The sequence below is a fragment of the Schistocerca serialis genome, chromosome 2 (assembly GCF_023864345.2).
Source record: "Schistocerca serialis cubense isolate TAMUIC-IGC-003099 chromosome 2, iqSchSeri2.2, whole genome shotgun sequence".
NCBI lineage: Eukaryota > Metazoa > Arthropoda > Insecta > Orthoptera > Acrididae > Schistocerca > Schistocerca serialis.
In genome coordinates this window covers 787663683-787674452 of record NC_064639.1, presented here as the reverse complement: position 1 = coordinate 787674452, position 10770 = coordinate 787663683, and the positions used below count along the sequence as shown (strand labels likewise).

General features: G+C 43.3%; 1 non-coding gene across 1 annotated transcript; it reads right to left on the bottom strand.

Annotated features, from left to right (window-relative positions):
* Window positions 1–8075: 8075 nt before the first annotated feature.
* Window positions 8076–8147, bottom strand: Trnam-cau (transfer RNA methionine (anticodon CAU)). The gene has a single exon. It is a non-coding gene; the product is annotated as a tRNA-Met (tRNA).
* Between the last annotated feature and the right edge of the window lie 2623 nt (window positions 8148–10770).

Here is a 10770-nt window from a genome sequence, read left to right as displayed (position 1 = left end):
TCCACACAAATACCGCAACATTGAATTTTCTTCTTCTTCTTCTTTTGCTTGCGCCTTGTCCCGTGGTTTCACAGGGTCGGCATGGTTAGGTTGAGATTTGGCAAGGTTAATGTTAAGGGGTGGCCGGATGCCCTTCCTGCCGCCACTCCCTACACCCTGCGATGGAAGGAGTGTACCCCAGCTGTCTGCATCTAGTGTAATCCATCGAATAGTGTGAACGTGTTCAGATGCTTGTGGATCATGTAACTGAGACGGAACTAGGTTCAAATGGCTCTGAGCACTATGGGACTCAACTGCTGAGGTCATTAGTCCCCTAGAACTTAGAACTAATTAAACCTAACTAACCTAAGGACATCACAAACATCCATGCCCGAGGCAGGATTCGAACCTGCGACCGTAGCGGTCTTGCGGTTCCAGACTGCAGCGCCTTTAACCGCACGGCCACTTCGGCCGGCGACGGAACGTGGGGACTAACCCTGTATTCACCTAGTGGAATGCGGAAAACTGTCTAAAAAGCGCATCCAGGCTGGCCAGCACAGAGGTGCTAGTTAGCAATCCGCTGGGCGGATTCGATCTGGGGACGGCGCACCTACCCGAGTCTAGGAAGCAGCGCAGCAGCGCTCTCGGCTAACCTGGTGGGTCACAAAGACCGCAACATTGAATACAGATGATGAACGCTGGAGTGTGAATTAACAGACTGAAAGTGCGGGTGCGAGTCGCTGGTGGTGTAAGCTAGTAATAATATCACCGAATTTAGAAAGTGATTCGGCTAAGAAAATGATATAAAGCTAGTATTTACAACTCCCTCATGCCATCGCAAGATATTTCTCCAGTATCTGTAATCTCCAGTATCTGTAACACATTCTATCTCGATGCCGTGTCAGAGAACCAGTGATATATGCATTGGCTTATAGGCGATGGTTGTTTGAGAATAATCGCGCACTGTAGTTGGTGTGCTATGCGACGAATCACATTTAAAAAAAAAAAATGCAACGGGAGATTGAGGTCGTAAGAAATGTGCTTTCAGATCTGTACTGCTACGCTTTCTGGTAGAAATGCTATCTGCGATTTGGTATCAAGTCTTTCCATTTAACCACACACCTTTGTTGGATCCTGTGGAGATGTCTTTTATGATTACAGCTACGAGTGAATCATATTTCTGGCACTCTCATATCTCTAAACGTGTTAACTTTTTTCGAACCTATCTCAAAATTCCAACGTGGCTTTAGACAGTCCCTATGCATCCTGCAACTGTTCCTCAGTCTCTGTCCCGCCATCCCTGCAGTTTTGTGCATGTGATCGTTCCAATTTAAGTCGAAACTGGGTAGAAGTCGGAGAGAGCTATATCTACTTCCTTCTGCAACCTGTGTAGACACAGGGTAAGCTGAGTTAAAGCGACAGGAATGTGTTTTGACCACTCAGTGGAAAAAGGTACATGTTGTTTTTTGTACTCGTAGCTCTGCCAACTGAGTACAGTGGGTAAGCTTTCTCCTGCAACATGAGGTCTTAGTGTAAAAAGAGAGTATGGGAACTGAGAGAAGGACGAGGATTTTGCTACTGCATTGCGGTACATCTCCAAATTACACACAGGTACAGCTGTCCAAAGCAGATCTGTGTCTCTTAAGCTCCATTCAAGTCTGTCACCCAAACATTCTCTCTATCATGCACCATCCAACAGAGAATAAGAAACTACAAACTATAAAACCTCCGCAAATTTGATCCGACGGAGAACTCAATAAGATACTACCGCAGCCCTGTCTTCCAATATGTATATCGAAAATAAATACCGTCTGCATGCTGACATCGAACACATACGCCGACCGCATTCAATATACAGGTGTTGACCCCATCAGTGATCAAAGTCACTTCCACAAGCCAGTATAACGTATCATTGCCTGCACAGCATATCAGTCCTAAGAGAGCCTCCCTGTGTTGTTGTTTAATATATTGTTTTTTTTTCTGCTGTAACACGTCCAAGCAGAAAATGGCACAACTTTGTACACCACCATACATTTTGTTTTTTTCACCACGACTTCGAGGTCTGTGTCAGGTTCTAAACTGATTTCAAAATGGTTCAAATGGCTCTGAGCACCATGGGACTTAACTTCTGAGGTCACCAGTCCCCTAGAACTTAGAACTACTTAAACCTAACTAACCTAAGGACATAACATACATCCATGCCCGAGGCAGGATTCGAACCTGCGACCGTAGTGGTCGCGCGGTTCCAGACTGTAGCGCCTAGAACCGCTCGGTCACTCTCTAAACTGATATTAACGAGTTTCGAGCCATTGACTTGGACTGAAAGCTGGACATCACATGGTGTAAATTTACAGCTACTCCCACAAAACACACACACACACACACACACACACACACACACACACACACACACACGCGCGCGAAGAATGATTTTAAGTAAATACAGTCGCAACATATGGAAACTGGAAGTGTTTTGGGAAGTTGTGGAGCGTTTCCAAACAGCTGTCCGAAGATGATTGATGGTCTCTACTGTTAAACTCATCTTTCACAGTGAGGGGATAGCTGCTGGCTCGGTGTTCCATTTCAACTTACTCTTTGTATTGCAGTCATGTACGCAATCACTGTTTTGGTGATAGCCATCCCTGGAAGATGTAGCCACTTCACCAAGACTCTTTCTCAAACTTAAACAAACGATGTCAGTCAGTCATTATGTAATAATCAACAGTGTACCAATGGATGAATGGGATGGAAATGACACCATCGATGTACTGTAATAATAAGCATCACAGTTGATAGTGTGATCAATTTTAGCAGTTTTACCGTAATTACAACACCAACCAATGATGCGGCAGCATGCTTCTCAGGTTCTGCTAAACCGCTACTTTGCTAGGACTATATACTTGATTGCTAATGTAGATAGATGACTGTGCAATACCTCCATTCATTGTTAATCCTCGAACATATACGCCAAAGTATATCAGACAGCGTCCTACATATTTATAAGACCTCGATTAGAGTGCGCAATTTACGATCTTTCTCTATGCAGATGGGACCCACTTAGCCTTCTCACATTCGTAGGGTAAAGTTAGAGATTAAAAGATCTCCTCACATCGTCTCTGAGCGTCCCTCCCTGCAACACTGCCACCAATTTAATCTGCAGCTGACCAGAAGTAGACCACTACAATCTGCATCTCATGGAGGAATAGAGCGAGCCGAACCTGTAACTGCTGCTCCACAGCAGTACTGGCTTCTACCATGTTCCTTAGCTTCAGCGATCATCATCTATATTCAGTGCAGCGGTATTTGTGTGGAAAACCACTTCATTCGGAGCGAATACCATACCTCAATTCATAAAGCCAGTATAGGTTTTAACATGGATATTTGTGTGCGCCAGTAGATCCAAGACCGCTTGTGACAGTAACACAGTCGTTGCGATCGGGTTTTTAACAACTGTTGGCTTGTAAGACGATTACGTCGCTGTTTCTAAGGCACACGGCTCTTTCAAAACAAGCAAATGAGATGTATCTATCCATCGCAGATTTACGCTCAATACCATTTGCCGTTGCCAGCATTCAGTTATTGGCGGCGTATTATACTTAGTTGTAGGGGATGCATGTTAGATTCATTGTCATCAGCGAGCCTATAAAGCATGTATGTCTTCCGACATGTGCAAAGAAAATTGCTTTGTCCAACGAAGGTACAGATTTAATGTGAAAAACTGCGATAGCCGTAAGGGGAGTGAAACATTTTTTGACGTCGAAAATTATGCCCAGTCATAAGAATGGTACAGATTTTTATATTTCCAGAGGCACAGCCATCAGGAGAGGATATTTCTGATACGTCGCATTGTTGAATTGTTGAATTGAAAGTCTCACCTGCAAAAAATGGTGGATAGTGAACCCAGACCGACAGCAGCAGCAGTTTGGCACGTTTCTCCAGAAAAGTAATAAGTACCGCAATACCAACAGGACTCAGAAATATTTGTCTCTTCTCTCTGACAGTGCTTCCAACTCGAAAAGTGGTGAGCATCCTTTTGTTAGACTTACAGAGATATTCATTTTGACTTACCAATAACATCGTTTTGGCGTGTAAAATCTTGCAGCTAATATCGGTTTCGGGATCTGTTTCCCATAAAAGCGTGGGAAGTGTCTCAGAGGTTTCACAAGTGTGCAACGATCTTTATAGAGTCCACATTCGAGTGTGGCAGTATACATGGCAAAATTGAAGCAAACTACTTTGCATAGATCTTTTTGAAAGTGCGTTTAGAGACATATTCAATTAGATTTAGTAACATGGTCGAAGACATGGGTACTTCCCACAAAAGCGCGATAAGTGTCTCCGGGACAGTTTCACTGCTGTGTCTCTATTTTTTCCTTTTAGAGTCTGTGTTCAAGCGTGGTGGTGGCGGTTCCCTTTGAATAAAACATGCAATTTTTTAAATATTCTTGCCTCGTCTGCGGAGCTCTTTCTTTCTCTCTCTGTCTCTCTCTCTCACTTTGCACAGTGGTACATTTAGTTCCTGCGGTATTTTCAAGTTATGTATGTGACGCTGTTCCGCTACACCAGATGTAATGACTCCTGAAGCAGTTCGTGTTCAGTGACAAAGAGTATCCGTGCGCTATGGATGGGGCAGTTTAGAGTCCATGGTGGAATCGATTCCCAGACCGGCATTTGCCTTGGAAGGAAGGAGCTCTTGTATGCATCGGTATTCCGCAGGCATTTACCGGGTAAATACTGCTTTGTTTGCGGTTCGACCCGACTGCAACTGACAGTGTGTGGAGGCCTGCCAGGACACAAGGAGAAACAGAAAGAGCATGTGTTTCGTTGGGAATTTTTTGGATGCATTTGTTCGGGAATTAGTGTGACATCTGGTCTGTTAGTCGCGGGCTCCGAATTGACACCTACACGTGATGCTGCCTCTTCTCAGGCTCTTGGCAGTGTGGCGCAGCCAGGCACCCTGTGCGGGTGGTGTTCTGTGTGGTCACGTGGAAGGCGCATGCTTCACGATCTAACATTTTTTAACAGCATAATTATGGGGATGCGTGTTTTGCGACGGGCCATGCGGAATCGGAATAAAAAAAGCGAACGATTTAATTACTTCTTTACAAGACCTGCATCTTCCCAAAAACCAGAGAATGATGAGCAAGAGAGATTCAACGCATGCAAACTGATTTTTTTGTAAAGAAACAATATACCCTCTGCTATGTAATTGAATTTCCTGTCATGAGAGCCTTCCTCTCCAGCACAGAGCCGCCATTTTCCAGGTAGGAGAGAGGAGGGGAGCGGAGGGGGAGGTGGGAGTGGAGGGGGAGGGGGATGGAGGGGGGTTACCAGAGAGGGGATAGGTTAATTAATTGATCAATTTAATTAAATAGTCAAGCAAACTGATAAAGCAGGAGGTTGCCAGTGAGAGGGAGAGGGAGAGTTGGCAGTTTCCTGAGGGCTTGGGATGAGGAAGGGGAGGGGTGGAGAAACAATAGGTTAAGGAGCTGTCAATCAAAAGGAAGGATTATCTCCAAGGGATCCCAACCTGTCAATGAAAAGAGAACAACAGGTTTGCCTCTGAGTGAATATTTGCCCCTGATATAGGCAACCTGCACTAACAAAACTTCCTGAAGCCCCCCCTTGTCCTACTATTCAGAATCACTCCCCAAATCAATGGCGCCACAGGCAGATCTCCAAAGTTATCCAGACAAAGATCGGCAATGAGTTGCAAAATCGACAGAAGGCTGAGTTTACACAGCTCAATATTCAGTATTCTCAGTATAGACAAAAGTCATTTCTACACGATGGCTATCAGGTGTGTTCAACGTTACTGGAACTTTCCATGTGGAGATTATAACAACACACAACTAGAGGACATACACGTGCAGATTATCACCTTTTTTGAGAAGGGTCGAATCTTTGGCATGAGGGCCACGGAACCATCATACCGACTGATTGCACAACCATGTAGTGCAGTGACTATGGAACAAGTTGCAATGAAATAGAGTCAGGATGGTAGTGACAAGAAAAGTAGATATGGGTCCTTCCAGGAGGACTACACCACAAGAGGATTGCAGGATTGTTCGACTGGCTCTGATGACTAGATGGAAGGCAGCAGTTGAAATCTGGGCAGAGGCTGAAGCCAGAGTGGGTTGAGACCTCCAGTTGCCATGTGTTGTTTACCAGTGACATTATACACAAGACAATAGATACTTGCATGGTGTGGAGTCAATTGAGAAATATGGAGTGGCCTCCTGTGGTGTTCAGCGATGACGCTTGTTTCTGATTTTGACAGATTGATGCCAATGTGTCAGTGGATGACCTTGTGGAAGGTTACAGAAAGCAGTGACTCTCGAGACCCATACTTCTCATACACTTGGAATCATAGTCGAGAGCTATCAGGTATGACAATGGGACTGGTTTGATAATTGTTCAGTTCTGGCCGAATGCTCGCCAGCATGTGCCAGAAATGGTAAACTGTTTTGTCATGCCCTTCATGACCAGGGCACCAGACAGCATATTTCAGCAGCAAACCCCAAACAGGAGCTCACACCATAGTCATTCTGAGGAATGTACAAATCCTTGACTGGCTGACTTATTCCCCAATGTGCCAGCCGTGGAGCAAGTCTGAGTTACAAAGGAAAAACATGTACTTGACTGTCATCCTTCAACTGGCAGTCGTCATCTACTGACACAGCTTGTGTTTCAGGCATGGCAAGAAATTCTTTAGGATGTCATTTGGAGGCTATTTGATTCCATGGCACAATGATTACAAGAATGTATTCATAGTAGTGGACATTAGATCTAACACTGATATCAATGGTGGAAGTCAGTTCCAAATGGAATAAAAGTAAAACGATTTAATATCCATTATGTGATGGACAACTCAACAGAATTTGGTATCTAGGGCTGATTTAACTGTTCATAGAGACACTGAAGCCTTGACTGAATTATCTTGGCGTAATATAATAAATCATGGGGGACTAAAGCAAAGAAGGAAACAAAGATATAGTTCTACAAAACAAGTACCATCCCAACCTCACTATACGCGATCGAAGATGTTGATACTGTTATTATTTATAGAGAAGAATGTTTAAAAATGACATGGCTGCAAAAAGTGTTCGAAATTTCGGGATGTCGCAGATCCTCAGCGGCAAAGTTGAGCAGACTGACCGCCGGTGGTGCCACCTCGAGAAATAAAACACAATCTTATGTGATTTTACCACTTTTTACAGAGCTTGAGCAGCTATCGAAGATGAAGCATTACTTGTCACAAGAACTTGAAGACATGAAATTATTGCGTGGTTCAGAAGGATGTAATGCCTGAAAAGCCAAGTGAATGATACAGAGAAAACTTTCGCATTAGATGCCATCCAAACTGGAAGACATTTATCATCAGAGACAGAAACGTATGAGAAACTGGATCGTTCAAGACACAGAAAGCCGACAAAGGTTCTTGACAAGCTGTTATTTACACATTAGAATTTCAGAAGATGCTGTTGTGTTGTGATGGTTGACACTGTGGGAGAAGATTCGTCGATAAATACCCTGTAAAAGATCCCATCCTAGTGCTCTTCTCGTACTTGCAGACCTTAGTTATGAGCAAGTTACTAACTGAAATTAGGGGCTGGTCTAGAGATTGCAGTACTGGACAAACAAGAGATCTAGAAAGACCCAAATAAATCTATAGACTCAAATAAAAATATGCACTGAATAAACCACTCAGTTACAGATATAAAAGCTTTACCAAATCAGTTAATGTGATACCACCGAAACGAGTGGAAAAGCGTCATTAAACTGTTCAAATTTACATTTTTTGGACTGACCAGTCACTACTCGATCATTAGGAGAAATTCAGACACAATAAATATCGAAATACCGTAGAAAATGGAGACGAGTGAGATAGAGGTTCTGTCAGACGATGATATGACTGAAAAACATTTACAGTTACAGTGGCTGGCCAAAAGTATCGAAAGGGTTGCCTGCCCTCAGGCGCTAGAGCAGCAGTGAAGCACCACTCAGCTGAGTGGATGGCGAGGTCTCTGACAGGCATATTTTTAATGTGCAGGCTTAATGATCGAGCTCGAAGCAACCAAGAAAAAGATTAATTTTAGCAGAGCGTGGTTTCGATCCACGGACCTCTGGGTTATGGGCCCAGCACGCTTCCACTGCGCCACTCTGCTGCGTGGAAGCGTCCACCCTCTTCGGTGCGTGACATGAGGCACTTGGAAAGCGTGGTCTGCGTCGGTTTCACGCGCCTACCGTTTAATTAACTGCGTATCATCTCTCAGCTTGACTTGTCTCGACTTTGTAGGTACGTTGGTAGAACCGAAGGTCTTGCCGAACTGGGGTGTCTTAGAAGGATCCTTTGCCGTTTTATTCACGCACATGTCAATGTTGCACTACCTGTGATCATGTCGCATGAGGGCATGAGACAGGAGGGCTGAAAAAGCATAAACACCCTTTGCTGTTCTGGGTCATGTTCAGATTGCGTCGAATGGTTCTGAACGTTCCCTACTGGTTCCATCGTGTGTATCAGAGCAAAAATTACGGTCGCACTACACTCCAAGAGGGTTAGATGACGTTCAGTGGGGTTGCAGCGCCATGATGGACCTTATGGTAGGATCAAATCGCCCGGGAAGGACGGGTGTCAGCAGCGTCGTCCTGTTGCTTACTGCACTATGAACTGTCGTTTCGACTGCAACTTGTGGGAGATCAGCTACTCAAGGGAAGAGGTAGGTTCATTGGCGCCCTTCATACCGCCTTCTGAGGATTTTTCGTGTCGGTTGGTTGCGGCTGTGTGTCTGAAATGTTTTCCTCGCCCATCCATAAGAAAATAGCGTGATTTCAAAGCTGGCTGCCGTAGTTGTGACCTCCATCGCAGGAGCGCCAGAAGAAGGGCTAAATGCGGGTAAGAGGGGCTCTGACGTCCTTCCCAGCGTGTAACACGCCCACGTTGGCCTTGGCCAGAATTGTGCCAAAGTGACGTCATTAACCCACTTTACACCTCACATGAACTGAGCTCTGCCCTCCTCCTCGCACGTGCCGACACCTTGCTGTTTGAAGCGTCTCCAACTAAGAGGGTGACGTCGCATGGCGCCATGCTTTTTCAGCATTACAAAGATAGGTTGTAGGAACCTTTGAGTATTTATCGGTTTCGAAAAAATGATATTTTTTTCGCAATGTAGATGTGCGATTCCTCCACAACGTTGCCACTTGATCTTTGGTACATTTCATCCTTCGTGAATGACAATTCAAAATCACTAGGCAGTAGAGATGTATTTTGCTCTAGTGAGCGCAAAATTGATTGTAAAATGTACAAAATGAAAAAATAATAAATGTATATCAGTACCTCAATCCATGGAGCTTAACATAATTTGTTATGCCACAGGAGAGAAAGGTGACACCAATTAAAAACTGTCTAGGGTTTTCAACTTTGGCCCCTAATTCTGCACTGAGTCAGAAAGAAAACTGTGCTGAACAGAAAAACTACTGTTTGATAAAGTCGTTGTGTAGTCTGTCTTGTGTACCTTCCACTGCACATTATAAGATGGCTTGTGGAGTATAGGTATAGACATATAACTAATTCATTAATATTAATTTATCAATATTAGTTCTTTTACTTTTTGGTTTCGTGACGTTTTTGGTCTTTTCAATTACATTTCTTAACACATGTCTTGTCTACTTGCAGGTTATCTGTCCCACTGACTTCTTTCATTGAATTTGTTAAAGCAATTTGTGTGTGTCACTTCAGCTCATGGACAGGTATTTTATCTGTGTGTACTGGCACTGACTGTAATTTTATGGATTAGTTTTGTACTGTGTTTTCATACTCTGTTGTGGATAATATAATTATATTTGCTATATGTTTTGTATAATTATTGTATTTTCGCTGGTTTCGTTGTAATTTCTCTGCACTATGTATTTAATATATGCCACTATCCTTCCTCAGTTGCTTTGCAGTGCTGTTTAGCTTCAAAATCAAAACAAATGTTGCTCATCTTTTTCAACTGAACTTTGTTTTTGTTTTTAAACCAAGTGCATTTCATTTAATTGTTTTAGGCATATTCTGTAGCATGGTGGAGTGTGATGAACAGCAGAAATATGAAGTTTGAGTCGAGAAATGCTAATGGAGAAACCAGTGATCATACCTAGAATATAAGATACATAAAAACCACTGGTGAACCCATTGGTGTGTCATCCTAGAAACGAAAATACATCAAACAGCTTCTTAATAATTTGATAAATTCTGATTTACTAACAGTCATATAATAAAGCTGTGTTCATTCTGTTTTTGTCTGGCTTGCCAAGAAAATTTGTCCCTATGTTCTTGAGCGAGTTCAATGATTATTAATTCTTTATTAATTCTGTCCTTTAACGCAGACTATGCAAATCAATCTACAGAGATGGATGGAATGGATCTGTCCCAGCTACAAAATATACCTATTCTAGAGGACCTCTGGGATGTCATTACACAGAATGGCCGCTTCAGAAGTCGCCGCACACCAACACATTGCAGAAAACTATAAGCATTGCTGCCAGCAAAGCACTCGTAAGTAACGAGTCTGAAAGGATTAGAGTAGAGTGTAATTTTTATCCTGAGAATGTACAAATACGTCATGTATCTGGCTTTCTTAACCCAAATTTTTAAATATCGCTTCACATGAAACAAGTGATCAGAGCCATGGAGTTTCATGTAGAAGCTGATAAAGATTTACTCTATGAACGGTGTGCTTTCGGATGTGCAGCCGACTTTCTGATTCCATTGTTCAGCACAATATACAATATTTCTGTGGCTGACCTAGT